Source organism: Rhinopithecus roxellana, chromosome 8, assembly GCF_007565055.1.
Source record: "Rhinopithecus roxellana isolate Shanxi Qingling chromosome 8, ASM756505v1, whole genome shotgun sequence".
Taxonomy (NCBI): Eukaryota; Metazoa; Chordata; class Mammalia; order Primates; family Cercopithecidae; genus Rhinopithecus; species Rhinopithecus roxellana.
Genome location: NC_044556.1, coordinates 106,563,655 through 106,589,121, shown reverse-complemented (window position 1 = coordinate 106,589,121; position 25,467 = coordinate 106,563,655). Strand labels below are relative to the sequence as shown.

The window sequence follows — 25,467 nt, the reverse complement described above, 5'->3', positions numbered from 1 at the left end:
CTCCTGACCTCAAGTGATCCACCTGCCTTGGCCTCCCAAAGTGCTGGGATTACAGGCATGAGCCACTGTGCCTGGCCACACACCCACTTTTTATGTTGAGTGTAGTGACCAGTGAACTCCCACAAAACCTGGTCCCCATCAGTTTGGTACCATTTCTGACATTGCCCTGAAAATGGTAGAGAATATACTACTTATTAGGAAAATAATACAACAAAATACCACTTTAAGCCATGGAAGTTTTCAAAATAATATTGAGGTGAAATTCTGATTGGCAAAACTATTGAATACAAATACAGATTTTGTTTTCTTTAAGAAAAGTTTATTAAAATTGTTTCACTGCTATTCAGGAGGCTGAGATAAGAGGATCACTTGAACCCGGAAGTTTGAGGCTGCAGTGAGTTTTGAGGGCACCGTGGCACTGTAGCCTGGGTGACAGAGTGAGACCCCATCTGTAAATAAATAAATAATAAATAATGATACACAATAAATAAAATGTTTCACTAGATTTCCTTGAGTCTCCATCAGACCTAGGAAATGCATTTATTTTAACAACTATATTAACAAAGATTCACTTAGGTGATTTTATTGGCTTATTTTTGTTACTTCTTGGCTTTCATATTTTAATTGGAAAAAATTGGAATGTTTGTCTTACAATGACTTGCAAGAATATTACTCTTAATGCCCATAAATCATTCTGCATACGTCAAGTGTTACAGCTCAAGCATCTATTATTATAATTAGCTGTCACTTCAGTCCCTTATTGTGGAATTCACCAACACCAATTCTGTTATATTTTTAAAAACCTCTTCTGGAGCTTTAATTCCCTCAGCAAACTATGTATCGAAATTTAGCCTCATTGCTTGCCCCGTTTTAACATGGCCTTCTTAACCCCCACTCACCAACTGCTAAATTATTTCTATGTTGTTTAGTCAAAGTTAAGTGTACCGTGTTTGGACTGCAAGAACTGCCTGAAAATAGTCATCCACTTCTGAATTGCCTGAGGTGTCAGATATATTTATTCTAGAACTGGTGGCTCTGAATTCATCCTCAGTAGCCTGTGGGAGAAATTGTATTTCATAATAAAGCAAGATTAAGATAAACCAAACACGCATGTAACATGGTAATAAACTCATTCTTTTTAGTAAGAACTTTGTGCTTTTTAGAAATTTTCCATGAACCCTGATTCATTTAATCTTCACTGCAGCCCTGTGTGAGATGCAGGACAGGCCTCAGAAGCCTCATTTCACAGATCAGGAGACTGTCTCCAAGGGGCCAACTGAAGAATGTCTTGAAATTATTCCATCAGTTAACACCACAGTTAGGACTTGCACTCAAACTTCTGGTTTATGCAACACTTTTTTTTTTTTGCCTGTGCCACACTGTTTCTCTTACTTAATAATTGGCTGAATCAGTGATACAGATACATAGTAACATCCCACATATACAGCAGTACCCCAGAAATGTAGAGCTTCCATAGCTGAGAGCCTTCTTTAACTGGAATTCAACCAAAAACCAAAAAGTATGCACAGCCAAGATGTCTCAAAGCTACTGCCTTTTACTCACCGGAACAGACTCCTAGGGCCTTATTCAAGATCTTTTTAGTCTTAGACTCACCACAGGTTGAATTAATTTCCAAGCTCATGGCTGTTAAGAAGTCACAAGTCAGAGAAAAAAAAACGTGCAGACAAGTGAGAGCTGTCCACAAAGCAGGAATAAACACACTGACCATTGAAATCAACACAGGAACTCTGTAATTCAGGTATTCCCGTACCAACAAGCATGAGCCAGCCCCTCATGCCTCGCAGCAAGCTCCAGTGACCCCCGCCTTCAGCATGACTATGACTTTCCCTTTAGGAAAAAGGAAAAGTTCATTTACTCATTGCTTCCAGTTCAGGACAAAAGAAATGTGCTTAAACGTTTTAGGGAGTGGTTAATCAAAACAGCCTAAAGGTTTCGTCTGCAGAGCAGTAAACTCTTAGCTCTGGGCAATTTGCATCTCTCAGGCAGCACTCCAGCAGTATTCATAATAGCCAAGATATGGAATCTGCTTAAGTGTCCATCAGTGAAGGAATGGATAAAGAAAATGTGGTGTATTTATACAAGATGAAATAATATTCATCTGTGAAAAAAAAAAAAAGAATGAAATCATGTCTTTTGCAGCAACATGGATGGAGCCAGAGGCCATTATCTTAAGTGAAACAACTCAGACACAGATAGGCAAACACTGCATGTTCTCACTCATAAGTGGGAGGCAAATAATGTGTCCACATGGAGATGGAGTGCGGAATGATGGACATTGGGGACTTGGAGGGATGGGAGGTGAATGGTGGGTGGTTGCTTGGTGGGTACATTGCATGTTCCTTCAGTGGATACACTGAAGGCTGTGATTTCACCACAGTGCAATAAATCAGTGTAGCAAAATTGTACTTGTACTGGCTGGACATCATGGCTCACACATGTAATCCCAAACCTTTGGGAGGCCGAGGCAGGCAGATCAGATTAGGGCCAGGTGTTCAAGACCAGCCTGGCCAACATGGTAAAACACCATCTCTTCTAAAAATACAAAAATTAGCTGGGCGTGGTGGTGGGCGCCCGTAATCCTTGCCACTCAAGAGGCTGAGGCAGAAGAATCACTTGAACCTGGGAGGCAGAGGTTGCAGTGAGCCAAGACTAAGCCACTGCACTCCAGCCTGGGTGACAGAGCGAGACTCAGTCTCAAAAACCCCATAAATATATACAAATTTTAAAAATAATAACATTAAAAAGGCAGTGCTGTCCAATAGACGTAAGCCTAGGCCATGAATGTGAGCCACATATATAATCTAAAATTTCCTCACTGCCACATACAAAAAGAAACAGGAAAAATTAATTTTCACAATATTTTATGTAATTCAGTATATCCTGAATACCATTTTAACATATCATCAATACAAAACGACAATGAGGCCGAGTATGGTGGCTCATGCCTGTAATCCCAGCACTTTGGGAGGCCGAGGCAGGTGGATCACCTGAGATCAGGAGTCTGAGACCAGCCTGACCAACATGGAGAAGCCCTGTCTGTACTAAAATTACAAAATCAGCTGGGCGTGGTGGCATGTACCTGTAATCCCAGCTACTCGGGAGGCTGAGGCAGGAGAATCGCTTGAACTCGGGAGGTGGAGGTTGCAGTGAGCTGAGATTGCGCTACTGCACTTCAGCCTGGGCAACGAGAGAAACTCCATCTCAAAATAATAACAATAATGAGATATTTTACCTTTTTTTTTTTCTTTTTTGCTAAGGACTTTTCAGAATCCAGTGGTTACCTGATACTCACAGCACATCTCAGTTCAGACATGCCACATTTCAAGGACTCAGTAGTGACCTGTGACTAGTGGCAATCTTTTTAGCACAGGTCTGGGGTGAGTCCCTCTCTCTAATTAGAAAGCAGAATTTTTTTTGTTCTGTTCTAATTTAATACACAAATCCAAAGAGCTACAGTTTTTACTCCGATCAGCAATTTTTATAGCAAATAAGCCAATTTCAGTTAGAAGGACTGGTCACTGGGGAGTTACTTCTACTGCAGAAGTCACATTGTCTCTGGTTCTGTGAGTTTCAGGACTTTGAAAGCTGCAAAAACATTTCATGCCATTTAATGCACACTACTGATATAAATTGCTTATTTTTACTTCCAAATTTATAGACTAGACTCTGCCTTCTTATAAAATGATCCTGATGTTATTCTCAGAAGTCAAACATTTACAATCTTTATTTGCCAATTTGCCAAGAGATTTCAGCAGGGAACATCTCTAAAACACACTTGGCCTGCTGCAAACTAGTGTCGTTTCCCTGCTACAAGTATCATTTCCCTATTATTTCCATTGGTTCATTCATTCATTCATTCATTCATTCAGCAAGGATTTGTTTAGTCTCTGCTTTGTGCCAAGCTCCACTGACAGCAGTAGGGGTACAGTGAGGTCAAGGGTGTTTTCCTTCAAGAGCGCACATTACTAAGAACATAAGCAGGTAAAAATAGATATATATAATACAATTTAATAAGTATGTAATTACCTATAATCCCGGGACTTAGGGAGACCGAGGCGGGCAGATCACATGAGGTCAGGAGTTCGGGACCAGCCTGGCCAACATGGCGAAACTCTGTCTCTGCAAAAATACAAAAATTAGCCGCGCATAATGGCAGGTACCTGTAATCCCAGCTACTTGGGAGGCTGAGGTGGGATAATTGCTTGAACCTGAGAGGTGGAGGTTGCAGTGAACCGAGATTGCGTCATTGCACTCCAGCATGGGGGACAGAGCAAGACTCTGTCTCAAAAAAAAAAAAAAAAAAAAAAAAACAAGAAAGAAAAGTGTGTAATTCATTCAGATCAGAGGAAAGTCATGGGTGGTTTTTTACAGGAGGTGATTCTGGAAGGATTCATGGAAAGGAGCTGGTTGGAGAGAGGTTTTCCTTTGCACAGAGGTGAAGTGGTTTGTGGTTCAGAGAAAAGGCAGTCAGTCACCTGTGTGGCTGCAACATACAAGGCCAATGGAGAGTGGAGAGAGAAGACAGAGACATTGTGGGACTTGGGTGTCATGCAGAGAAGCATGGACTTAGCCTTGAAGTTCATGGAAAACCTTTGAAAGGTTTTAGTCGGAAAAGAGACAGCTGTCAGGAAATGGATTGAAAAAGGGTGAGACGGGAATGAGGCAACCATTTAGGAAGTCCTGCAGAAATAGGTTGGGGCGAGGGTGAGTTCTTGAAGTAAGTCCAGTGGCAGTAAGGAAGGGAAGGAAGGTAGGGCCCTCCTGGGCTGGCTGAGCTGCTCCAGGCTGGCTCATTACCTGGCCTCGGCCTGGGTTCCTCGTGTCATGTCCTCTGAAAGAAGCCCAAGACTGAATCAAGGGGTTAGCATCAGCCCACATGCCTCCTACTTGAGAGGGGGCACTTACTCAGGAGACTGAGGTGGGAGGGTCACTTGAGCCCAGGAGTTTGAGTCCAGCCTGGGAAAAGTAGTGAGTCCCTGTCTAAAAAATAATAATACTTGGAGAGGTATACATCATCCCATTTCTGCAAACAAAGCCCCCAAATATGTAGGAGCACACAGATGTGCATGTATACAGATGTGGGCAGAAAAGAGTCTGGAAAGATACACACCAAACTGTTCACAGTGATTACCTCTGGAAGAGGGAGCAGAGTTAGGGCAAAGGAGGACTTCCTATTTCTACTCTAGAGACATCACATTGCTTAAATGTACTTCTTTGTAAGTGTACAGTGAACACATACATTTAAATATAGCTATATTTGAAGAGTCACTTAACTGTAATTCAATATATTGTGTATAGCATAATAAGCATTTAGTATATATGTGTGCGAACATTTATATGTACATGTGTATGCATTTATATATATGTGTATATACATTGTGTGTGTGTTAGACACCATGATAGAACTATACTTGTAATGAGAAATATTTAGGGCCTGATCCTGTACATAGAGGGCCCATCATGAAATACCTTTCTGATGTCTTGAGCCCCTAAATAATAAGTGCCACAGTAATGCTGATCCGAGCCTGCACCTGCAGTGCATCAGTTGTAAAATGGAATTGGGATGATTCCACCTTCCCCACAGGGCACTACTCCCAACCCGCTATGATGCACTGACAGCGCATGAGGGCAAGATTCCCTGGGAATTCCTGCAGTACCTTCACCACGTATAAACACAGACACCACATTTTCAGGTTTGTTAATGAAAATTCAAGGGTTTTATTTTCCTTCTAGCTGTTGTTTTTTAAATATGAAAGTCAAATTCACTTTAATCCTCTTGCATCTGTCTAGATAACGTTTTTGCCTTTTGCCAATCCTCACCCCAAACCAAACCAATAACAACAAAAATAGCTCAGACCATTTTCACAACCTATAGCATCTTATTCTCCACCTCAAAGCCTGCCTGGTTCTCACTGAATTTATTTCTGTCCATCCCCCTCACGTAAGACAGACGTTCACGAGCCCTCTTCTCTTTAGCCTCTCGCCTCGGTCACTTGGGTTTCAATCATCTTTGAGTTGATATGAGTTAACTCTTACCTTTGAATCCTTATTTATCCATTTCTAAACTTAAATCCTTGAACAAAGGGTAGGATTTACAAGATGATGAGTCTTCCCTTTATTTCACATTCAGTGATCTCAGAGGCATTTTTCTTGGAGAGAGAGATGAAGGCAGATTTTTCTGAATTCCTGTTACTCCCCTGTGGGGTAGAGGTCCTCAGATGGAAGCCTTCCTGAAATGTAGAGACACGCCACCATGGCGGTGGCTGAGGAGTTGGCCTTCGATCCTTCTCTCACTCTGAAATTGCCTGCCAGACAGCCTTGGACACTGCATCTAAAATAGATGGAAAATGCCATGTTTAAGGCAGCCTTAAGTGTTTTTATTTTCAAGTTATTTTTAGTCAGTATTGTCAGGCTGTCTGTGTCACCTGGCATTTACATCTAGACCTAAGAAAAAAAAGCGAGATTGTTAAAGAGAAGAATGTTTCGTCAGTCAAAATATAAGCATCAAAGTAGAAGAAACAAAAGAACAGGTAGGTAAGGCCTTGGGACATTTTCTGAGGGAAAGAAATGCATTTTGGGGAGCTCTGCTCTCTTTACGCTCTGAGACCAGAAACCCCACATAGAATTCTCAGAGGTGGTAAAGGACAGAAACAATAGTGCTCCCGATGCGGAACTCTCCAGAAAGTGTCTTGTACCATGGCCAGCCCCTGCAGGACATTTAGGTGATGGTGGCTCACTTCTGCCTAAGTAGTTTTTTGCTGAGTTTCTCTTTTTATTAGAAAAGTCTTTCTCAACATCGGTCCCAAATCCGCCTCCAATCCTTCCATTGTTGATCCAAGTTCTAGAACACAGATACTTTTTTCCCTTATTATCTCTGTTTTTTATTTTTATTTTTTAAATTTCCATAGGTCTTTGGGGAACAGGGGGTGTTTGGTTACACGAGTAAATTCCTTAATGGTGATTTGTGAGATTTTGGTGCACCCGTCACCCAAGGAGTATACACTGAACCCAACTTGTAGTCTTTTGTCCCTCGCCCCCTTCCCACCCTTTCCTCCTGAGTCCCCAAAGTCTATTGTATCATTCTTATGCCTTTGCCTCCTCATAGTTTAGCTCCCACTTATGAGTGAGAATACATGATGTTTGGTTTTCCATTCCTGAGTTACTTCACTTAGAATAATAATCTCCAATCTCATCCAGGTTGCTGTGAATGCCATTAATTCATTCAGTTTTGTGGCTGAGTAGTATGCCATCATAGATAGATAGAAGATAGAAGAAAGATAGATAGATAGATAGATGATAGATAGATAGATAGATAGATAGATAGATAGATAGATAGATAGATAGACAGATAGATAGATATCTCACAGTTTCTTTATCCTCTCATTGATTGATGGGCATTTGGGTTGGTTCCACGATTTTGCAATTATGAACACTGCTGCTATAAACATGCATGTGCAAGCATCTTTTTCGTATAATGACTTCTTTTCCTCTGGGTACATACCCGGTAGTGGGATTGCTGGATCCAATGGTGGTTCTAATTTTAGTTATTTAAGGAATCTCCACACTGTTTTCCATAGTGGTTGTACCAGTTTACATTCCCACCAGCAGTGTAGAAGTATTCCCTAGAACACACATACTTATACACCCTAGCAAAATAATGACAATATATACCTAAAAACTTGGGAGTATCCGATGCCCATCACATCAGAAAACAGAAATGTGAGAACCCTAATGTCTGGGACGAGGCATTCCCAGGGCAACCCCTTGGGTTGGTGACACCAGGCAGGTAGGGGAGCTTGCATTTCCCCCTGCTTCTGCCATACCTAGATTGCCCATGGGGACAGTGGCCTTATATCCCCAAGGCCAGAACTCACCACAGATGGGTCAAGGAGCTATTTTTGGTTAAATATTCAAGAGATGTGTTTTGTTTTTTCTAAGTAACTCCACAGCTTGTTAGCTCGTTGGAAGATAAAATGTAGGTGAAATAGTTTTACAGCATGTATCCTGACAATGAAGACTTTGGAAGGGTAATTATGCCTGTCAATTTTCTCCACTTAGTTTATAAAACATTTACTTTTGCATCAATTTATCTGATCCTCCCATAGCCCTTGAAGGAAACAGGGGCCATTATGACTCCTGGGGTCACAGATTTGAGGCTGAGATCCAGCAACACTGAATGGCCAGCCCAAGGACATGTGCTAAGATGTGGCTAAACCAAGGCAACTGCTCCAGTCTATGGAGAATGAACCTGATATTCCTCACACACCCTAATGAATGGCCCTGAGAGTAATGACCTCTTGTTCTGATGATCAAACATGGTCTACAAGGAATGAACAAGACAAATGCCTCCTTCTGTCTCAATGCCAGAAGTAGTTAAACTGTGAAGTAGCAGCCCCCCACTGTGTGCCCTTGGCAAGGGGAACCCCTCCGCGGAGAGGTTGCTCTGAGCATGGCCACCCTCCTCCACGGGACTTCATTGCACTCTCTGAAACCACTCTAAATCTTCACCTTTTCTCTCATCATGCTAAGCACCTAGCCAAAAAGAAGTCTCTCCCTAAATAATGTGATATTTTTATGAGAATTTCCAGAAAAGAGAAGCAGTGAAAAATTATTTTTACTTTTCTCTCTGTTATCTTCAGTGACTTACTCACTCATTTCATCTATATCATGCCAGACATTGGAGATCAAACTAGAACAATAATAAAATATAGCTCCTGCCTTCAGTGAGCATACAGATTGAAGGGAGAGTCAGACTACAAGAAAAATAAGGAAATAAAATAAGTCCAGTGATAGATGGACTGCATAGAATAGAATAAACAGAGTGTCATGATAAAGGAGGTTGGGGTCAATTTCAACTTCAGTGGTTGGAGATCTCTCTGAGGACATGGTACTGAGACCCAGAAGATGGAAAAGCTCAGTTATGAAAGAGGAGGGGCATTGGGGGGCGGGGGCAGAGAGAATTCCAAGAAGAATAAGTGGCTTGCAGAAGGCCCAGAGAACTTTTCCAGCTTGGCTTACCTCAGAAAAGACCAATGTTACTAGGACCGACACAGTAGGCCAAAGGGGCAGGAAGAGATGCCAAGCATTCCCTCTTCTAAATTATTTTACCTCCTTGCAATCGTGTGGCCTGCATCTCATCCCCTTCTTCCTGCTCTAGAACTTCAACATCTTCAGTACTTGCGGAAACCCACCTAATCACGTATTCTCTTCCACCAGCTGTCCTGTATGTGTTACATGGTCTAGAGTTAAAACTACCATCCTTTCTCATTTGTCTAGTGTCTTAGGAATCTTTTCCTACTTTTTTGAGGCAAAGTGTTTTGGAGGAAAATGTTTTTTTCCCCCAAACATGCTGTGATAAGACGCAGCAGGGATTTGTTTTATTTTTCTCCCTGAAGCCATCCTTCTTGGAGCTTTTATTGGAAGTGCGATGAAGGGTTTAAATTAGAGTTAAGAAATATCTAAGCACAGGTGAGATCACTCTGGCCTCTACATGGAGAAGGGGACAAGAATGGGAATGAGGCGTGACCAGAGAGGAGACTCTCGCCAGCATGGTGAGAAGTGGACATGAGGAAAGGGGGGGGGTTTGCAACCCACCTTTGAGGCAGCATCCGAAGGACCTACTGAAACTCCATTCTTGGGCTGCAGAAACAGAAACATGGGCAGCATTGCAGGATGCTTGGTGATGTCCCAAATGAGGGAAGTGGCTGATGGGGACAGGGTCAGATATTTTCATTAGAAGGATACCTACGAGAAATTTAAGAGGCAACGTCAACTAGGTGGTTAAATGTACAGGCTTGAAGCTCAGAGGTGAGACCTGTGTTAGCTTATAAAGCTGAGGCTCATTCACGGAGGTAGACAACTGCCTGACTGGGCACAGCCATGCTGGTTATGCACCTGCTGTCTGCCTGCCTGGCAGTACCCAAGCCAGTCAGTTGTTTCTGGGAAGGTGCTGGAGAGAATGAGTCTTTCTTTTCTCTCTCACTCTTTCTGCTTTCTTTCACCACTGGCTGTATCACCCAAGACCCCACAACCACCCTCCTCCTATTTTGCCCCAGTCTGTACCCCCTCCTTCCCTCCTCACTCACTCTGTACCTCTGTTTCCCTCTCAGTTACTCTTTCTCCCTCTTCTTTTTTGAAATCCTGTCTGCATTTTCTCCTGTCTGTTGATTTGGGTTACATTCTTATGTCTACCATTCTTTCTGTCCTAATCTGCCCTCCACCTTTTCTCTCTTCTTTTCCTTCTACTCATATCTGGGTTTGTTCGTTTTTCTGCAGATGTTTTTCCTCTTTCCTTCGTTTTTTTTTTCTTTCTTTCTTTTCTTTTCTTTTTTTTTTTTTTTTTTTTTTTTTTTTTTTTTTTTGAGACAGCATCTCACTCCATCACCCAGGCTGGAGTGCAGTGGCGCAATATTGGCTCACTGCAACCTCCACCTCCTGGGTTCAAGCGATTCTCCTGCCTCAGCCTCCTGGGTAGCTGGGATTACAGGCATGCACCGACACACCTGGCTAATTTTTGTATTTATAGTAGAGATGGGGTTTCACCATGTTGGCCAGGCTGGTCTCAAACTCCTGACCTCAAGTGATCCGCCACCTCTGCCTTCCAAAATGCTGGGATTACAGGTGTGAGCTGCTGTGCCTGGCCCTCTTTCCTTCTTTTAAATACCTTCTTCTAGATACACTCTCAACTTTCTCAAAACTATAGTTTCTAAATAACAATGTAGTTTCTAAAACTACATTTTATTTTACTACTCCTAACTGGAAAAAGCAGGTAGGTTGAATGTTTACAGATCCTCAAAGAAAAACAAAAAAACTAAAATTCCATAGTTTATTTGGGCTTGGGGATTTTCCAGGGATCCATGACTGATGAAAGCCTTTCAGAAGGTGCCTCCTCTTGCATTTTGGGTGTTAATTTCATTATTGCTTGTACATTCTATACCAACATGTTGTCCCTGTATTTCCTCATTGGTTATGTCACTTGTCCCCTTTTCATCTCCTCTGGCAGATCACAGATTACAAGCGAAACCAGATCCAAAGCATTTCTCAGAGCTGCCTCTGATTAACCCCTGAAAATCCAACGGAGCACACAGTGCATGATTTTGTTTCTAAGCTACTAACACAATTGATGTTTAACTTCCTTGGACTAAAGCTTCCTCTGGATTCTGTAACAATAGACATAGATAGCCATCTTGCGTGGGCTTTTTTCTGGTTTTTTTTTTTTTTTTTTTTTTTTTTTAAGAGGGTTTCACCATGTTGCCCAGCCTGATCTCCAACTCCTGGGCTCAAGCGATCCTCCTACCTCGGCCGCTCAAAGGGCTGGGATTACAGCTGTGAGCCACTGCACCGGTCCTTAATTGTTTAAATAAATAACTGGCAGTTTCCATTGAGTGTCTGTATGTTGAATGAGTGTTTGTGATGTGGAGGACTCTGCTTCCTACTAGCACAAACAATACATCATGGTCACATCCTTGAAGAGTGCCTCATCCATAAAGAGTCCTGTAATGGGCTGGGTGCAGTGGCTCATGCCTGTAATCCCAGCACTTTGGGAGGCCGAGGCAGGAAGATCATGAGGTCAGGAGATGGAGACCATCCTGGCTAACACGGTGAAACCCCTTCTCTACTAAAAATACAAAAAATTAGCTGGGCATGGTGGTGGGTGCCTGCAGTCCCAGCTACTCGGGAGGCTGAGGCAGGAGAATGGCATGAACCTGGGAGGCGGAGCTTGCAGTGAGCCGAGATCGCCACTGTACTCTAGCCTGGGTGACAGAGCAAGACTCTGTCTCAAAAAAAAAAAAAAAGAAAAAAAAGAGTCCTGTCATGAAAATATAGATAAGGTCCGAGGGAGTGACTGGAGGAGATGCCAAGGCTGCCTGGGGAGAGCACGGAGAGCTCTGCAGGGGGGTGACTTCTGAGTTTGAGTTGAATCTTCACAATATACTCCATTCCTGCAGCTCTGTTCTCGAGCTGTCTCTTTGACCTCAGCCTCCTCCACGTTCCCCCTCATTCACTGTGTTCCTGAGGCACTGACCTTCTTTCTGGTCCTTGAACATGCCAAGCTTGTCCCCCTTTTTGGGGCCTGGCATTGGCCATTCCTCCTGCTGGCATAGATCTTCTGCCATATGTTCCATCATTTAGCCTGTGCTCAGTGCCGCCCCCTCAGAGAAGTCTGCACTGACCTCCCCCCAGCTTGTCCACCCAGTCACTCTCTGCCACATTACCTAATTTTATCCTCTCGATGTGTGTCTGTGCCTGAGGTTAGCTGGTGCAGTTGTTTATCGCTTGTCTTTCTCTTCCAGAAAATTCCTTGAAGACACTGACTTTCTCTTTCTTGTTCAGTAGTATAGCCCCATGTATCTAGAACAGTGATGCATGGAAGATTTTCAATAAATACTTGCTGACTGACAGATGAACACCCCAGCCCAGCCTGGACAGAGCTCTAAAATCCCTTTTATTTCTTCTTTTTTTTTTTTTTGAGACGGAGTCTCACTCTGTCACCCAGGCTGGAGTGCAGTGGCGTGATCTCATCTCACTGCAATCTCTACCTACTGGGTTCAAGCAATTCTCCTGCCTCAGCCTCCCGAGCAACTGGGATTACAGGTGCCCACCACTATGTCCAGCTAATTTTTTGTAGTTTTAGTAGAGATGAGGTTTCACCATGTTGGCCAAGCTGGTCTGGAACTCCTGACCCTGTGATTCACCTGCCTTGGCCTCCCAAAGTGCTGGGATTACAGGCATGAGCTACCCTGCCTGGCCCAGAGCCCTAAAATTCTAAAGCCACATGCTCTGTCCTTTGCCCTTTGCTACCTGCTTACCACAGACTATGTCAAACCAGTGATGTTCCCTTCTCTTTTCACTGTTGCAAATTAATGCTTTTGATTTTAAAGGACACTTCTCTTTCATTTGACAATCTAACCAGTATCTCTTTTTTGTTGTTTGTTTAAAACTTGTAATTCTAGTTCCCTAGCCAAGATGTCCATTTGGAAATACTCTACAACCACTTTCCATGTGCTTGAGAGTTGCAAAAGAGTAGTTAGTTTGCAACTTTTCATAATCGAAATTGGTACCTTCAATCTGTATGAATTATGACGTACTTCTACAACAGCATATCAAGATAGCTAATGCACACTCGATTGAAGAGGACAACCTTCTGCAATAGAGAAGGACTATTCTTCATTCAAGGGTGTATGAGTAGCTGCACTCCCCTACTAGAAACTCCAAACAAGTTCTCAAAATAGCGAAATACTATTTACACTGTGAACCATATTTGCCTTTAAGCGATTGCATTCTGCAAGTTTCCATCAGTCATCATCTCTGGGACCACCCAGCTGTTGCCAACAGTGTACAGGAGTCCTCCTAACTGCAGCTGCTTTCTAGGTTCTGTTTCAGTCTTCTCTTTCTTTTCAATTTTACCTGAACCATCACACCAATGCCTCCACTGCAAATCTTATCTCTGTGCCAGTGATGTCATATATATTAAGTGTCTCTGTGCCCAAGGTTTTTCCCAACTCGATATTGGATTTGCAAACACAAACTTCTACCTTCCTCACACACCATGGGGAAGCCTTATCTCTGTCTTAAAAATAACATGGCTGCAACTTCTCCCTTTCCCCTATCCTCATAGCTTCTTCCCTAATTAACTATTGATGTTAGTTGACTCTTTGTTCTTCAACCACTTCATCTCAAAAGTGTAGCCATCTTTAACTTCTCTCTCCCTCCCTCCCTCTTGCCATTCTGTGATCCAGTTGATTTCTAACTGATGAGTATTTAGTTCTCACTTTGCATCCCATAATTTAATCCTCCTTCCACTTATATGTGCCTAGGGAGTGCCTCCAGTGCTCTACACTGGGACTGATTCACCCCTAATGATGTCTGCTTCTAGTCCCTCCTTGTTGTCATTAATCATGAACTCCACAAAAAGATTCATGTTCCTCAATTTCTTATACCCCTCTAGCACTCAGAAACCTCTAGTGACTCTCTTCAGCCTGACATTCAAAGCTCTCCTCAGTTTCACTCCTATCTGTATTTCTAACTGTAACTTTTATGGCCCCATACACCAGCAATAAAACATTTCTACCTATTTTCTGGGCAAGATTCATATTTCACCTCTTACGTCTTTGCACATTCTCACATACATGGAATGCTTTCCCCTCTCATACAGCCTGGTGACATTTCTACCCATTACATGCTCAGAGATTTAAACAGTGGCGTATGTCTGGAGATTTATTTATAATGGCTAAAAAGGAAAGAAAAGGGAACAGCCTATGAATCTAACAATAGAACGGTAAAATTATTCTACGTGTACTTCATGAAACGTGATGCAGGCATTAAACATGCCTTCCAGAAATATTTAATGAAATAAGCAAGTTGCAAAATTCTATCTGCATATAGATTTTTATTTATATATTTGTACATTAACATATGCATATTCATAGTGCATATATCAGTTATGAATATGCACAGGTGCCCACAACAAAAATGAACACTGGCTTAAATATATCAGTTTGCTTGTTTTATGCAACAGGAAGTCCGTGGGTAAACAGCTCAGGGCTGCTATGATGACTCAAGGAAACGACCAAGGACCCTGAGTCTTTCTGCCTTTATCCTCATGTTGGTTGCCTCGTGGTCAAAAGGTGGCTGAAAACCTATAGGTCTCTTATCTGTGTTCCAGGTAGCAAGCGGTGAGAAGGATAATAGTACAAAAGGGAGAGGATGCAGCAATTTTTCCTGCTAAGCCTTTGTCTCTATTTAGGAATGGAAGGGTCCTCTAGGCACTTCTCTTACACCTCACTGGCTGCCACCTGGCCATCTCCGGCTTGAGAGAAGGGGTTGTGGCCAGATGCTGGATCAACCAATGGACAGAGTTTGCCATAGTGGATATGCCTGTAAGATTAATTTCAGATTTGATTTTAGTCTCCTTTGATGCTAGGATAATATGCATATTAGTTTTTTATCAGTGAAAAATTGAAAATTTAAGAAGCTACCTATCTCACGACGAATGTTACCTCCTCCTTAAAGCCATCATTTTAATAAGTGGATATTTGTTTGCTTATTTACCTCAGGTATGTGTGGAAATAGGATAGATCTTAGAGTTAGAAAACCATGAGTTCAAATTCCTTTGTGTCCATGACTAAACTGCATTCTCTGAAAACCTCAGTTTCTTCATCTGCAAACTGTTGATTATACTATACTGTCTTATGGGGCTATTGTGAAGGTTACATTGAATTGAATGTGAAAATATAGAAGAGACTAACAGCTTGTCAATCACTAGTTTTTTTCTCTTGAAAATTCTTAAAATACCGTATCTTTCTCATTTACCTCTATTTTGCTCTTTGTTTTAATTGCATAGTTTTTCATTCCTCAACATTTTTTGGGAAGGCCATGACTATCTATTTTTATAGAATCTTTTTTTAAAAGATACTCCTTACAGGCCAGGTCAGGTGTGGTGGCTCATGCCTGTAATCCCAGCACTTTGGGAAGCCAAGGTGGGTGGATCACTTGAGGTCAGGAGTTCAAGACCAGCCTGGCCAATGTGGTGAAACCCTGTCTCTACTAAAAATACAAAAATTAGCCGGGCGTGGTGGCAGACACTTGTAATCCTGCTACTCGGGAGGCTGAGGGAGGAGAATTGCTTGAACCCGGGAGGTGGAGGTTGCAGTGAGCTGAGATCGTACCACTGCACTCCAGCCTGGGTGACAGACTGAGACTCCGTCTCAAAATATATATATATATTCATTCCTTACAGAATTCAGAATAGTGTCTATAGCCCATAGTATACAAGCAACCAATATATTAAAATTGAATTGATATTTTATTAAAAATATTTGAATGATCCATCATGGGATAACTGCCAAAAAATTGATGGTCTCCCTTTTCCTCCACACTCTGGGCTAGGACTTGTGTAATGAGTTGGGATTGTTGCCAAGCGCCTATTTCTGGGTAATCACTGTGAGTTTATGCTGACAGATGCTGGTTCCACAATAGTCATCAAGAAGCCACAGGGGTGTAGGGTCTTCTAGAATGCTGTCAACACCACAAGCTGTGAGGCTTTTTCATACTGTCCAAGAAAAAAATATATAGTAAAAGAGTCTCATGTCAAATTTAAAATGCCAACCTTAAAAAAAAAAAAAATGAGCAGAGAGGTTTATTATTTTCATTCTATTTCACTGATGTAGCCAGTGTAAGATGTTAGAAAACGAAAAGGGAGACCCATGAAAGTTCTAATGAGGGGAATTAAAAGACTCTTAAGGGGATTCTGAGTATGACTCTCTAACAAATAAACAGTTTCCCTTCTACAATCTCTCTCTACCCCAGGCACGGCTTGTGGTGCTGTGTTGTCATTGCTCTTGTCTTATCTGAAATTCATAGAGAATTTTGTTTATGGACATCTAAAACTAGCTAGTTATTTTTTTGCCCTCTTCCCCAAATCAAAATTATGAATACATACTATTCACAGTTTTATTGATATTCCTGGTCATAATGCTCCCAAATAATATATGCACCTAATAATTCCATTTTGGGAGTTTGCAGTCTGATGTATTGATAAGTGCTTATACCCAGCCTCTTTCTCCCTTACTGTCTTTAGTTTCTCATCATTTGTTGTTGTTGTTGGAAGCACCCTGGCCTGTGGTAGGTTCCCATTGCATTTGGCAAACAGAGCATTATCCATCGGAGTAGCCATCTGGGGCTGGGCTGCGTTGATTATATGGGGCCAGTTGGGAGATGGCCTCATTTATTTCAGGAACACACTGTGACAAATATATGTGTTCCCGGTGGATTCCAAATGCCATAAACATAGGCAGCCAGCTGTCTTGGTAAGTCACCACTGCTCAAGTCTTCCGGCATTGTTTTATGCAGTATGATGCTGAGCAGGTCAAACTGCCTGCTTTAAGAAGCCTGCTACAGGGAGGAGGAGAAACAGCAGGAATGGGGGGAAGAAGTCCTGGGGCTCCATGGGAAAGTTCAGGTGGTCCATTCCAGGGTTCTGACTCTTGGATCTCATCTGTTGATTGCCCTGCACCTCAGGAATCCATTTGTCCTCCCCTATAGGAAAAACAGCAAAGTACTTCAAATGCTTACTGCCCTTCCATCCACAGTCCCCTGGATTTCTGATGCTCTTGTTTTTCTCTCATAGTGCAGTGGGTCCCAAAAGTGGAGAGGAAGGAATTGCAAGCTTCAAGTTTAAAAGTCAGTTGAATCTTAACTTCTCAGAGTCAGAAGACAACTGAGGTTGGGCACGGTGGCTCACACTGTAATCCCAGCACTTTGGGAGGCTGAGGCAGGTGGCTCACTTGAGGACAGGAGTTCGAGACCAGCCTGGCCAACAGGGTGAAACCCAGTCTCTACTAAAAATACAAAAATTAACCAGGCATTGTGGTGGGCGCCTGTAACCCCAGGTACTCAGAAGGCTGAGGCACAAGAATTGCTTGAATCTAGGAGGCGGAGATTGCAGTGAGCCGAGATCACACCACTGCACTCCAGCCTGGGTGACAGAGCAAGACTCCATCTCAAAAAATAAAAATAGTTGTAAAAAAAGAGGACACCTGAGAGTTATGGTTTCCAACTGCAGTGAGGTAGAGCCTGGTGCACCGCAGCAAATTCATGTAGGTGCTGTGGATATTTCAAATTTTCAAGGCAAACCTAGTAAAATTTGTTGCTCTGGTCACCACAGAAGCTATTATTGTGAAGCAGTTAATAATTTCAGTGTTCATGGCAAAACTAGGATTTTGGTGTTTGCTGTAATAGAAAACAGGGGTTAGGCAAAACTCTTCATAGAACAAGAAATGAAGCAATTTCCAATCTGATTCCAAGGTTTGAAAAGTTGTGCTGGTGCTAAACAGGTCTACACATCCCATTAGTGAGTAATTGTGGGTATTTGGGAATGAAAAATATATTTTATGTGTACAACTTTTTTCAAACAGCTACAAAATTGTTAGGATATAAATAAATATGAAGTCATTTGGACCTAACTACATAAAAAAATCAAACTCTTAGGTGTTTCTTTTGGCTTAGGGAGTCCATGAAACAATAATTGAGACACTAAGGGTGCTGTGATCCAAGAAAATGTGAGAACCTCTGCCTTAGAGTTCAGCTAGTCCAGCTAGTCTGATGTACTGATAATTGCTTTTCCCCTTACTCTGTTTATTTCCTCTTTTTGGAAGCACTGTGACCTGTGGTGGGTTCTCATTGCATTTGACAAATAAAGCATTATACATTATGGTAGCCATGTGGGGCTGGGATGATTTGATTACACAGGGCCAGTTGAGAGACAGCCCATATGATAATATTTGACAGTCGTTTGATAACATTACAAATATTTAACAAGGAATGATGTCTTAATGAGATACTCAAACTGTAGTAAAGCAAAGCATACTACCATTTATCACCAGCCATACTTACTACAATTTTAAAATATATGTATTTGTTCTAGAACTGGTGGGTCTGAACTCATCCTCAGAAGCCTGTGGGAGAAATCATACTTCAAAATAAAGCAAGATTAAGATAAACCAAACACACAAATAACATGTTAACAGGCTCATAATTTTGAGTAAGAGCTTTGTTAAGGGAAGATTACAAATTATGTTTTGAAATGAATACCTGAGTTAGGGATGGAGTTAGTGGACATTACATGAATATTCCACTTTCCTTTTGCTGTTGTTTAAGTTACAGTAACGTGAACTCAGACCTCCACCATTCCTTTTCTTTAGATGGTACTATGATTGGCTTTTAAATTTTTTTATTATTTTTTATTTTTTAGAGACAGAGTCTTGCTCTGTCGCCCAGGCTGGAGTGCAGTGGCGTGAGTTCAAGTGATTCCTGTGCCTCAGCCTCCCAAGTAGCTGGGATTTCAGGTGCCCACCACCACACCTGGCTAATTTTTGTATTTTTAGTAGAGATGGGGTTTCACCATGTTGGCCAGGCTGATCTTGAACTCCTGATGTCAAGTGATCCACCTGCCTCAGCCTCCCACAGTGCTGGGATTACAAGCGTGAGCCACTGCGCCCTGCCAGTGCTATAGTTGGCTTTCTATTTGCCCTTGATTGTATATGAGAATTTGGGAACAAAGACCATCACAAAGTGAAGATGACATGTAATCAAGGGGTGCAAGGAAAGGTCGGGAATAAGCCCTGGAGATGATACAGATAGAGACAGAGATACAGGTTACGTATAAATAATCTCAGAATAGTTTTAAAAGTCAACAGTTTTTCAAAAACACTTAAAACTCACACCAATTTGGAGAATGCCTCTGGAGAAACAAAAAAAATGTATTTGGTTTCTTAGGGATACCGATGTCCAAGTATCAGAAAGTTTCACTTGTTGAGTTTAACCTGAGTGACAGAGCAGTTGTGAGTTATTTGCCACTGGGAGAAGATTCATTAGCTCCCAGAGCTGCAGGGCTTCCAGATGTGCGGGGAACAACTTCATGAGCGGAGAGGCAGATGTCAGGCAAGGCCAATTGACTTCTCCCTTTAAAATATGGATCAGAATCATCATTAATCAATCAAACAGCAAATACTTTTGAGCTCTGTCTTTAGGGATATGTACATTGGCAAAGAAGATTGTGTAGACTGTGGATGGCCTGGGATGCTAAATTTAAAAGTTTAAGGTTTATCTTTTCTACAGTGGAGAACCATTGAAGATTTTTGACTTTGAAAGAAGTATTTTCCCAGCACTTTGGGAGGTCGAGGCAGGTGGATCATGAGGTCAAGAGATCGAGACCATCCTGGCCAACATGGTGAAACCCCGTCTCTACTAAAAATACAAAAATTAGCTAGACATGGTGGTGCGCACCTGTAGTCCCCGCTACTTAGGAGGCTGTGGCAGAAGAATCGCTTGAACCTGGGAGGCAGAGGTTACAGTGAGCAGAGATCTTGCCACTGCAGTCCAGCCTGGTGACAGAGTGAGACTCTTTTTTTTTTTTTTAGACAAAGACATTGAAGAGACATTTTTACAAAGCAGTCAGTGGCACATTGGAGCTGCTTCAAGAATAGTGTTGGGCTCAGGAGGCAGAGGCTGTTTAATGCTCTCTACAGCAGTGCTATCCAATAGAAATATAATGAGACCATGTATGTTATGCTAAATCTTCTGCATGTTAAAAAAAATTTAAAGCCAAAAAATATTTAACCCAACACATCAATATTAAAAATTATCGATATATTTTACATTATTGATACTAAGTCTCCTAAATCCAGTGTGTATTTTACACATATGAACATTTGTCCATTGGGTCTAGCCACATTTTAAGGGTTCAATAGCTACATGTGGCTTTTCACTACTGTATCAGACATAGCAGCCCTACTGCCTTGCTACTCCAAGTGTGATCTGCAGACCAGCAGTATTGGCATCATCTGAGAGCTTGTTAGAAATGCAGAATTCTCATGCCCTTCCTCCGACCTATTGAATGAGAGTCTAAAGTTTAATAAGTTCAAATCACCCCAGGTGATTTGTGTGCATGTTGAAGTCTAGAAGTACTGACTTCTAGCACAGTGGTTCTCAGCACCATCCTTAGACCAGGAGCAGCAGCTGCCTTACCACCTGGGAATTTATTTTTGAGACCTAGTCTCCCTCTGTCACCCAGGCTGGAGTGCAGTGGCATGATCTCAGCTCACTGCAGCCTTGACCTCCTGGGCTCAGGTGACCCTCCTGCCTCAGCTTCCCAAGTATCTGGAAACATAGATACGCACCATAACACCTGGTTAATTTTTCAAAATTATTTATAAAGACAGGGTCTCCCTATGTTGCCCAGGCTGATCTCAGACTCCTGAGCTCAAGCGATCCTCCTGCCTTGGTCTCCCAAAGTACTGGGATTACAGGCATGAGCCACCACTGCCCACCCCACCTGGCAAATCCTTGAGTTCCAACACAGACCTATTAAATAGAAACTCTGGAGCCAGAAATTTAGTTCTAACAAGCCATCCAGGTGATTCCTATGCACATTCAAGTTTGAGAACCACTATTTTAGAACATCTTTCTCTGGCAAAAATATTGTTATCTTCCCTATGGACCTTATATTTTGATTTTTTTTTCTAATTCCTTTTTTTAAGGAACTAATATAGTTTGGCACTATCATTACTCAACACACATCTCTTCATTGATATTACAGGGAGGGGAATGGAAACCTAGGATAGTCTATTGTCTCATTAAATATATATTGATATATATGCATATATACACAACTATTGAAATAAGTGTCAATAACAGCTTCTGGTCAGTATGTAATAAAAGCTACAATTTATTATTTCCTGTGTCTTCAGCCCTATATAGGATATTTTACACTTATTTCCTCTAGCCCTCTTCTAGCTCTTTGTAAGGTAGGCTGAAATATAGGAATATCCGCATCTCACAATGAGTGCCCTAGTTTCCCAGGGCTTACATCTGGTCAGTGACAGAGCCAGGACCCCACCTAGGTCAGCCTGATCCCAACGCCTGTGTGTACCACTCACCACCCTGCATAAGCATTACCCTGCTATGTTTAAATAATTTAAACTGAAAGCAAAAGCACTTGAGATTTTAGTGAGTGTGCAATGGAAGTGTGATGATATTTGAAACACTGAAAGTAGCTCACAGGTTAACCATGAACTGTCCTCCCTACACACACACACACACACACACACACACACACAATTCTGGTTTTGTTTTGAGACAGAGTCTCGCTCTGTCACCCAGGCTGGAGTGCAGTGGCAAAATCTCAGCTCACTGCAATCTCTGCCTCCTGGCTTCAAGCAATTCTCCTACCTCAGCCTCCCGAGTAGCTGGGACCACGACCATGCACCACCATGCCCGGCTAATTTTTGTATTTTTAGTAGAGGTGGGGTTTCACCTTGCTGGCCAGGATGGTCTCAAACTTTTGACCTCAAGTGATCTGCCCACCTCGGCCTCCCAAAGTGCTGGGATTACAGACGTGAGCCACCGTGCCTGGCCTATACACACTCAATTCTACCTATGCTACCTACAGTGATTTCTGGTTAGAAACCACAGCCCAGGGCAGCACAGGCTCAGGCAAATCCAAAGAAGACAAGGGTAACACAGCATTGAGTATCTTCACAGCAGCGCAGCAGTGGCTGACAGTGAGGGACTGAGAGAGTAGGGGTGGGAAGAAATCGAGTCCTCTGCCTGTCAAAAGAGTCTTTAATCACTGACATTGTTTAGAATTGCTGGTACCAGATAAACCAACTGAGCTTTTGGGATTTATTTTTAAATTCCCTGCAGACAAAGCCTCCTTTGATTGCCCTGGAACAGAATGCTCCCTCTGCTCCCCTTGCCCCCATTAGTTCACTGCCTTGCTGAAAATAACAGGACATCTTGCTAAGGGTCTGTCCCCGATGCTTCCCTAGGGTTTGCAATGTTCTGATTGGGGGCACAAGAAATCTACACCATAAAAGTCTCCAGGAGAGAAGGTAATTGCCCCACTCACGCCACTCTGTCGCCTCCCACATTGTGCTGCATGAGTGGCTCACCTGCAAGTGATTGCTCATGCAATTGTATAAAACAAGTAGACGAACAACTGGATATAACAATTCAAATATTCTCTTCAGGGTTCCCTGAATATTCAGCTCCCCGTTGGCAAGCGTCTTCGTGTTCCCTGGGGAATTTCTGGAGGTAATGCAGTGTTGAAGAGGACTCTGATAATCAGCCTCGAACTGTTTTCCATCCCACAGCAAAGTATCTTTGCACTGGAGTAGAATGTAAAGACACAAAGTCAGCCATTTTTCTGAATTATAACATGTTTATGTCCTTTCTAGACATATGGAGGGATCCGTGGCTTCTTGATAGGGTGGAATGTAGTACTTATTTTCTAAAGTCAATGATCATTTTTGTTTCACTCTATCATAACAGATTCTGCAACATGGCAGCAGCTTGTGATTCTGTGGAGACTTCATTGTGATTTGAGTGTTAATTAATGCATTTGTAGCTGGCAGAATATGAACATCCTTTTCTCTGAACAGAATCATTGCAACACCACCATCTTGTCTTCCTGAAAACCTATGCTTTGAAAATAGCCTGGGAAAGTCAGCACGAGAGTAGTCATTGGAAAGCATCTAGGAAGAAAAAGATAGCCTTATGATGGATTTGTGAAGAAAAATTCTCATGTTAAAAGCTTCTTTTCTCTCCAGGACACAGTGAGGGACCTCACAGAGAAGAGCAATGCAAGTGCATTGTGCTGGGACTTACTGAGTTGTGATAACTGACGGGGTTTCTATTCTGCCTCCAGCAGAAGTGGAGTTGGAACATGGGAAGTCTGGAAGCTGGAACACAAGATAGGTTAGAGCACCAATAATACGTGCAGAAAGATGGAATAGCTAAAGGTTTATAATGAACATATAAATGGCAAGTGTATATATGGGCAATCACAATAGCATTTCAGCACATAGAGACTGGGTGAAGATATTATAGTTCTAGATGCTGGATAAGCTTTAACCTGGAGGGTTGTTAGAAATCCGAGATGTACCTAATGTAAATGACGAGTCAATGGGTGCAGCACACCAACATGGCACATGTATACATATGTAACAAACCTGCACGTTGTGCACATGTACCCTAGAACTTAAAGTATAATAAAAAAAAAAAAAATAGAAAGAAATCATTGCTCAGTACCAAAGATAGCTCAGGGAACACATACATTTGTTATCAATTAACCCATTTTATCTAAATGCAGACAGTTGATTAGCACCTATTTCAAGAAGTAGGCACCAGCCCAATGGTAAAAGACCGGCAATTCGCATCCAGCCCAGGCCCCCAATGTCAGAGCCTGAATCTTTGTTTGCACCAGACTCGCCCGTGTCCCAGATGGGTTTGTAGAACTTACAGAAGGCGATTTGGTAACTTTCTGCCCATGCACTTTTGGGCTCGGTAGTGACAAAGGATCAGTGGAAATCCCCTGTCTGAAGGCCTTGTTAGCTTTGTTCCTGGATCCCAGCAAAGGGGGCCCTGCACTCCTTTTGAAAGAGGAATATTTATTTATAGATTTTATGGAAAATTATGATAGTCTCAAAACTTGCCAGTCTGAAAAGCAGAAAACAATTAATTAGGTTGACCTGCTCTAATTTAAAAACACTTATCTGGAATTGTTGTGATTTTTGTTTGCTCTTCAGTGCAAACTTTTTTTTATAAGTTCTAGGGTACATGTACAAAATGCGCAGGTTTGTTGCATAGATATACACGTGCCATGGTGTTTTGCTGCACCCATCACCTACATTGGGTATTTCTCCTAATGCTATCCCTCCCATAGCCCCCCACCACCCAACAGGCCCCAGTATGTGATGTTACCCTCCCTGTGTCCATCTGTTCTCATTGTTCAACTCCCACTTGTGAGTGAGAACATGCGGTGTTTGATTTTCTGTTCTTGTGTTAGTTTGATTAGAATGATGGTTTCCAGCTTCATCTATGTCCCTGCAAAGGACATGAACTCATCATTTTTTATAGCTCCATAGTATTCCATGCTATATATGTGCCACATTTTCTTTATCCAGTCTATCATTGATGTACATTTGGACTGCTATTGTGAACAGTGCCGCAATAAACATACATGTGCATGTGTCTTTATAGTAGAATGATTTATAATCCTTTGGGTATATACCCAGTAATGGAATTGCTGGGTCAAATGGTATTTCTGGTTCTAGATCCTTGAGGAATCATCACACTGTCTTCCACAATGGTTAAACTAATTTACACTCCCACCAACAGTGTACAAGCTTTCCTATTTCTCCACATCCTCTCCAGCATCTGTTGTTTCCTGACTTTTTAATGATCCCTATACTAACTGGCATGAGATGGTATCTCATCGTGGTTTTGATTTGCATTTCTCTGATGACCAGTGATGATGAGCTTTTTTTCATACATTTGTTGGCTGCATAAATGTCTTATTTTGAGAAGTGTCTATTCATATCCTTTGGACACTTTTTGATGTTTTTTTTTTTTTCTTGTAAATTTGTTTAAGTTCTTTGTAGATTCTGGATATTAGCCCTTTGTCAAAGGGATAGATTGCAAAAATTTTCTCTCATTCTGTAGGTTGCCTGCTCATGTGATGATAGTTTCTTTTACTGTGCAGAAGCTCTTTAGTTTAATTAGATCCCATTTGTCAATTTTGGCTTTTGTTACCATCGCTTTTGGTGTTTTAGACATGAAGTCTTTGCCCATGCCTATGTCCTGAATGGTATTGCCTAGGTTTTCTTTTAGGATTTTTGTGGTTTTCCATCTTATGTTTAAGTCTTTAATCCATCTTAAGTTAATTTTTGTATAAACTGTAAGGCAGGAGTACAGTGTCAGTTTTCTGCATATGGCTAGCCAGTTTTCCCAACACCATTTATTAAATAGGGAACCCTTTCCCCATTGCTTCTTTGGGTCAGGTTTGTCAAAGATCAGATGGTTGTAGATGTGTGGTATTATTTCTGAGGGCTCTGTTCTGTTCCATTGTTCTATATCTCTGTTTTTGTACCAGTACCATGCTGTTTT

General features: G+C 41.9%; 1 protein-coding gene across 3 annotated transcripts in view; it reads left to right on the top strand.

Moving 5' to 3' along the window:
- PLD5 (phospholipase D family member 5) overlaps nucleotides 1-25,467 on the top strand; it is a 426,876-nt gene that overhangs the window by 317,918 nt on the left and 83,491 nt on the right. The window lies entirely within an intron of this gene.